Raw genomic sequence first — 7,318 nt, forward strand, 5'->3', positions numbered from 1 at the left:
TCAAGTTACCAGCTCTAGAGACGGCTTTCTTGTTGTTGTGTACTACTTACTAGCAAAGGCTTTTGGAAAAGAAGATTGTGATCAATCAACAGCTTTGAACTTTAAAAATATTTTATTTTATCTAAAGCCGTTACTTTTTTTTATTTCAATTTTTATTCTCTTTTATTGTATTTACTTGGTAATGTAACTAGTGTAATTAGTGTAATTAGTCTACTACTGTTGTTAATTGGTTAATTGCATTGTACTGTTTGTGGAGTTATTAATAAAGATTAAATTTATTAAAATAATAATGAAAAAATTAAGTGAGAAGTAAGTGTTGATGTTGGCTTAGGGGAGGGGTAGGTGGGCAGTTACTCAGAAATGTATCGATGATCCCAGTTTTTTCTTTTATCTGCCGTAGTGCGGCGACTTACAGTCATGGTTGTAGTGAGATGGAACACAACTCAATAAGTGTAATATCTTAATGCTATGTTCATACTCTGATACCGGATGGGTTTTTCTGCTGCCCACACGAAAAGCTACCCGGTATGGTATGAACTCCTATCCGATATGTCACTCTCCACTTTAGAGATCGCATCGGCGCGGCACAGCTTCGCTCCGTTAAGCTCCGTCCAAACGGACGCAACAACTCCCAACAATAGTGAACTTAAAACAGGAGGGGAGGGAAGAAGACGGCAAACCTTGTGTGACAAACGTGACAATAATTTTGTTTAGATTCTCATTAGATTCTAATACATTATGCGTAGTTTTGATATTTTTATAATTACTTTTAATCCCCGCGCAAACGGACGCAACAACTCCCAACAATAGTGAACTTAAAACAAGAGGGGAGGAAATAAGACGGCAAACCTTGTGTGACAAGCGTGACAATAATTTTGTTTAGATTCTCATTAGATTTTAATACATAAGTTTTAATAGTAGTTTTAATACTCTTACTTTTATATTGTGGCCGAAACTCATTCGAAATATTTTGAATCTGCTCTTTTGAATATACAGAATATAGTATCCAAAAATGAGGCACAACAACCACCACCAAAACAACAACAACAAAAACCGTAATAACACTGTTGCTCAAAATCAATCAATTGTTTTATTAGATATTCCTTATATAGTTATACGGTCTCTGACTCGCTTTAAGCTAGCAATTCTGACAGCTGCATCCGGCTGGGTAACGGATTTTTTTATGGTCTCCACCAGCGCATGATACTGTCTTGTCAGTGAATTTGTTGCCTTGACAACACTGGCAATATTTTCTGTAGTAGGGAAAGCCCATTGTAATCCTACTGATAGACCGACATGTTCCACGGCACCTTTTCACTTGGACTTTTGTACCGCAAACAGTTACGTCATGGGGCTCAAGGTCACACGTGACTCCCATCTCTTCCCAATATCCTCCCCGGGTCAAGCGGCCAAACAGCAGACAGGCCATCGTGAAAAGTAGAAGATTTGTCATTCTGCTGAAAAAGACAGCAAAGAAAAAAAAAAATAACATTGGCGATGAAGATCGCCGCCTCACTTTTCCATTCATGGAAGTTTTCGACATCTGGTTCATGTGCCTACCGTGTTTTCTGCAGATCCTTGCAGGCAAAATTGAAGTACAATTTCAATTGAGTAAAACTGAAACCTTTTTGACTCTGGACTCCACCCCATTTTCAAAAAACTCTTTGATTTTCACTAGACGAAACCCATCATAATTGTAAATATCACGTTAAAAATATATCAAAGGTAGCGGTAATCCAGTGTAATTTAAACTAATAACTTCTTTTAAGTCGGCTCTTTCGCAATTTGGGGAGGAGCTATGCATTGAGACACTAGAACGGCTGCTTAGGACAATAGAACTAAAGAGTAATTATGATAATTTTCATTATTTTTTTGAACGGTTTTTTTGTGTGTTAATCACTGTTTTCAGCCAGAGAGGACCTCCATTTGTATCAAAAAAATTTGAAATTATCTTGACCCAAAATCTACTCAATGAATAAATGAACGAAGCAGTATTCTTAAATAAATCTCATGTAATTAATCAAAATGAAATTGATTGTCGGCGATGCAGTTGTCCCTTTCGTAGACGATCTCTGCCGTTTTAAAGACCGTTCACGAAAGGGAAATAGGCATCGGTGATGGTATGTTTCTCTCTAGTTTTTATCGTGACAGAGCTCAGTGGCTTAGTCGGTAGAGCGCTTAACTGCAGAGCGGAAGGTCGCGGGTTCGATTCCCGGGGCCGGACCAATACTCTGGGTCTTAAGTCCTTGGATTACGAGTAGTCCCATTTTCCCCCAGGGATAGTAGAGCGAGCAAAACGCGCGAGCTGAGCGCGCGGATAAATGGGGACTGCTCGTAGTCTATTAAGAACTGCCTTTGCCCTAAAAACAGCTAGACCTTTGCGTTGCTCGGATTATCAGGTAAAATGGCAGCCCCGTCTCCACGGTATAAAAATCTACGTAAAAATAGTGTCCCCCCAATTATTACTTTCGTGCTAAATATTTTTACACAAATAAAGTGCATTTGTATAAATAATGGTGATTTTATCGGTACGGCACACGCTCGAGCAACTATTGTCGCTTGTCTGTTTGTACTACGATCACCAGGTTATAAGTTTCTTACCGGTCTAGACATAAAAACAAAACAACAAAAACAAACAAACAAAAAATAAAGGACAGGAGACTAAAGGAAAAGATTATCCTAGAAAATGTTACCTGAAAATTTGATCACATTGATTAACCTCAATTTTCAAATTTGGTTTACAGAATAACCATAATCTGTTGGTATTTTAGAAAAACAGAGAAATGAAAAAAATAAGCTGTTTGAGTTAATTATGAAAGTCGGGCTAAAAAAATCATACTACATTTTGTAAAGGAAACGTTAAATTATGAGAAAAGCAGATTGAAGTAGCCGGCGGGTCACTGGAAAAATGTTCATAATTAGTTGTGCCGGAGTCCCATAGTATAGAGAAGAAACTACTCAAATCCGAAAGGCATTTTCTTAAGTAACTATTCCAAAGGGATTTTTCTTAAGTATGACTGTGTATACGAGACTGTTTGCGAGGGAACTGAGTGTACTTACCTCGAAAACTCGAGGTAATGTTGTAGCCTGCAAGAAATAGAAAAGGCTAAGCCAACACGAGTCAACTCAACTATCAAGTAAAATGTTGGTTAGTAAGCTAAAGAGGCAGTTGTGCGAAGCTTTTTACGTTTTTGTCAATCCTAACACCAGTCAGGAGAGAACACTAATAGTAAGATCATGGTATCTGAGTGATTTCATCCGTAAACAAGTTTTTCTTGTGAAAAGAATTATTGAAAGAAGTGAACACTGAAAAAATGACTTACTTAACCTTTTTAATAAACACCTCGGTTCCGTGCACAATTATCTCAAAAAATTAACATACTACCATAAACATTTTTTTTTTCTAAGTTCTCAGTTCAAAATGTTTCCGAGGCAAATCAACGGAGCCCTGAGAAGATCACTATTAAATATGAAGATGTTTTGTCAGTTTTCGGATATGCCGGTATTACAATTGTCTTACCTGGCATTCTTTACATCTTTTGAACATCTTTTCAACTCTCCTCTGATTATTTTATGAAGCTTGGTGATAATGTTTGTGAAATAAAATCAACATTTCTGCATTGAGGAGAACTTAGCTTGACTGCTACGACTACTAACTAAAAGGAAGAGTCGCGCCTTTCTGGGAGGTTCTGCCAAGAATTTGTCGTATTTCCCAACCACTACTGCGAACGCAGGTACATGAGGTAGAAAGACTTTGTTTCATTTATATATTTCGCGCAAAAATCATTCGTATGGCCAAAACGAAGCATTTGCAGTGAATTTAAGTGATTTCAGGATTATTCGAAAAATAAAAGTGAGTAAAAAGTGAAGAAATAAAATGATAAAAAAACTCCAGCTAAGCCTAGCTGAGAATAGCAACTATGTTAAAACCTATTGTAGGCCACCGCAATTCCTTTTTAAATAATCCGTGAAGTAGAAAGCACTAAGGGGTAAGTAATAAGTGAAACAAAATAATTACAACTTTATATACCGTCTGTCACACACTAACTTTTAACCTGAGAGCAGTAAATTATGTCAACGCTATCATAAGATCATTCTACTACTAAACACGAATAAAGACACAACTTATCATTAGTATTCTTGGAGGTATAGGGTTTATATTACTGTCCATAAAAAGACATTCTCTGAGCCTCTTCGGACGACTAAAATTTTGGTTGGTCCAAATAGTTCCCCAATCAATTGTAACTCTCTAAAAAACAATAATAAGAAACTGTGTAACTGTACAGTGGTAAGTCAATCTGATCGAGATTGCGATTAATTAACGAAACACCGTGACACTGAAAAAGTGTGGTTCATGTATATGGGGGCGGACGTAGACCTTTTTTGATGAGCTCCAGGTCTCGCCTAGGCTCCTACCATAACGTAGTTAGCGTGTTTGTCCTTTTTCTATCGTCTCGTGTGGTTGCTTTTCTTTTGTTTCTTCCTCTATTTGTGTCAGATTTTTTGCGTGCGGTTTTTGTTTTGGAAAAACGGGTTTCGTAAGTTGCTCTAGGAGGCGGCAGTCCTGGGCTACAGTTACTTTTACACGGTAACTTTTATGTTTAAAAGATCTTCGACTATTGATTTCCTTGATTTTCGGTTAAACATCACTGGAAAGCAGACCGCCGGCACCAGCTAACACCTCCCCACAACATATTTGTTGGGGTCCCTTATATTTGTTGGTTGCACGAGCCTTAATATTTTAAAAAAAACTTTCTGGTTAAAGTAACATTTTATTGTTGAGAAATTGTTTTTTGAAGATGACACAAAACCATTGTTCATATCTTTTCCCACAACTGAGTTGGCGCACTTAATGCAATGCTAACGTTTGTCTGTGTTGCTCGTGAAACAGACTCTAAGGCGAGCTTCATTTTTTTTTTTAGCTGCATGGAACTGAGTCGAGTCCAATAAAAAAAATCAAAAGACCACGTTGCGGGAATCGCGGAATCCGATTTGTTTGATCTCTCCCCAGACCCCCTCCCTTTTTTCCCTTCCTCCCGATCCCCCATCGCCTTTGACGTCTGCCAGGCAGCCTAACTGATACAGACAAACTCGTATCAAGCGAACCTGTTTTTAAGTTGCCGTCTGATATTAACTAGACACTCGCCAGTCTACTTGAACCTGTATTAACCGGTCTGCCCATTAAGGCCCCGGTGACCGTTAATACGGGTTTAAAAATTTGCCTTATTTTTTTTCACAGAATCATGAAGACATTTCACGTCCTGATTGCAGTGCATCTCGTCTTAGCAGCCTGCCACGTACTGAAAGCTGTAAGACATTTTGGAAAACACAAAGAAGTGTGCAAGCTATTTACTACCACAGTTGCAGTAAAGGTTGTTGGCTGCCAACTCAGACATGTGAAATTGAATACATGCGCGGGAACATGTCGTTCTGAACAAACGTACAATTCTAAATCATGCCAGTGTTGTACTCCCGCCAAGAAAAACCCCGTTGATGTTGAACTTCTCTGTGTTAAGCCAGGTACTAAAGGCCCAGCATATGTATACCGACACAAAGTACATGAACACGAAGTTTGTACTTGCGTAAGATGTTTTGGGCTCTAAGCCTTACTTTGCATAACAATTCAAATACATGTTAAAAAAGCTAAAGGTTTTGACTGTATTCAAGGAGGCAATAATCTATGCAATATATGTAAATCAATTTGCTTAAATAAACTTGATGCATTATCGCCATCAACTATTTTTTCTCTTTCCGTCAAGATTGTAGTATTGTATGCCACTGGACAAACTTGTTAAGACTGATTGTCGACGTGCTTTAATTTTGTGCTTTCATTGAAAGCACAGTGCGGGGGGGGGGGGGGGGGGGGAGTTCGGGGGAAGTGGGGGAGCTACTTCCCATACATTCTCTTAAATGGAATTCCCTCTGAAAGAAATCCAAACGATGTTTTCACAACTTGCAAAGCGATCAGCAACGGTGTTGCCAGCGGATTTGTGCACTGATCATGCCAATTACGTCAAAGACCATAGATCAGCGGTTTTGAGAGAAAATCCTTAAATAACAATGATCGAGACCAGGTTTTATAAGCCCGCGAGGCTGAGCACGACACCCAAACACTTTTTTTCACTTTGGCTTAATGACAGGCTTTCTACCGTTCCACTCGACGTTCGGTACAAGGCAACAGGGTAACAGAGTAACACGGTGACAGGGTAAAAAGGTAAAGGTAACAAGGTAACAGGGCAACAAGGTAACAAGGTAACAAGGTAACGAGGTAACAGAGTAACAAGGTAACAGGGTAACAAAGTAACAAGGTAACAGGGTAACAGAGACACAAGGTAACAAGCTAACTAGGTAACAGAGTAACAAGGTAACAAGGTAACGGGGTAACAGAGACACAAGGTAACAAGCTAACAAGGTAACAGAGTAACAGGGTAACAAGGTAACGGGGTAGTAAGGTAACAGTGTAACAAGGTAACAGAGTAACAAGGTAACAGAGTAACAAGGTAACAAAGTAACAGAGTAACAAGGTAACAGAGTAACAAGCTAACAAGGTAACAGAGTAACAAGGTAACAAGGTAACAGAGTAACAACGTAACAAGGTAACAGCGTAACAAGGTAACAGAGTAACAAGGTATAACAAGGTAACAAGGTAACAGAGTAACAGGGTAACAAGGTAACGGGGTAGTAAGGTAACAGTGTAACAAGGTAACAAGGTAACAAGGTAACAAGGTAACAGAGTAACAAGGTAACAGAGTAACAAGGTAACAGAGTAACAAGGTAACAGAGTAACAAGGTAACAAAGTAACAGAGTAACAAGGTAACAAGGTAACAGAGTAACAAGCTAACAAGGTAACAGAGTAACAAGGTAACAAGGTAACAGAGTAACAGGGTAACAAGGTAACGGGGTAGTAAGGTAACAGTGTAACAAGGTAACAAGGTAACAAGGTAACAGAGTAACAAGGTAACAGAGTAACAAGGTAACAGAGTAAAAAGGTAACAAAGTAACAGAGTAACAAGGTAACAAGGTAACAGAGTAACAAGCTAACAAGGTAACAGAGTAACAAGGTAACAAGGTAACAGAGTAACAAGGTAACAAGGTAACAGAGTAGCAGGGTAACAGGGTAACAGAGTAACAAAGTATCAAGGGTAACAAGCTAACAAAGTTAAAAGAGTAACAAGGTAACAAGGTAACAGGGTAACAAGGTAACGAGGTACACTGTTACCTTGTTACTCTATTACCTTGTTAGTAAGGTAACAAGGTAAAAGAGTAACAAGGTAACAAGGTAACAAGGTAACAGGGTAACAAGGTAACGAGGTAACA

The sequence above is a fragment of the Porites lutea genome, chromosome 14 (genome assembly GCF_958299795.1).
Source record: "Porites lutea chromosome 14, jaPorLute2.1, whole genome shotgun sequence".
NCBI classification, from domain to species: Eukaryota; Metazoa; Cnidaria; class Anthozoa; order Scleractinia; family Poritidae; genus Porites; species Porites lutea.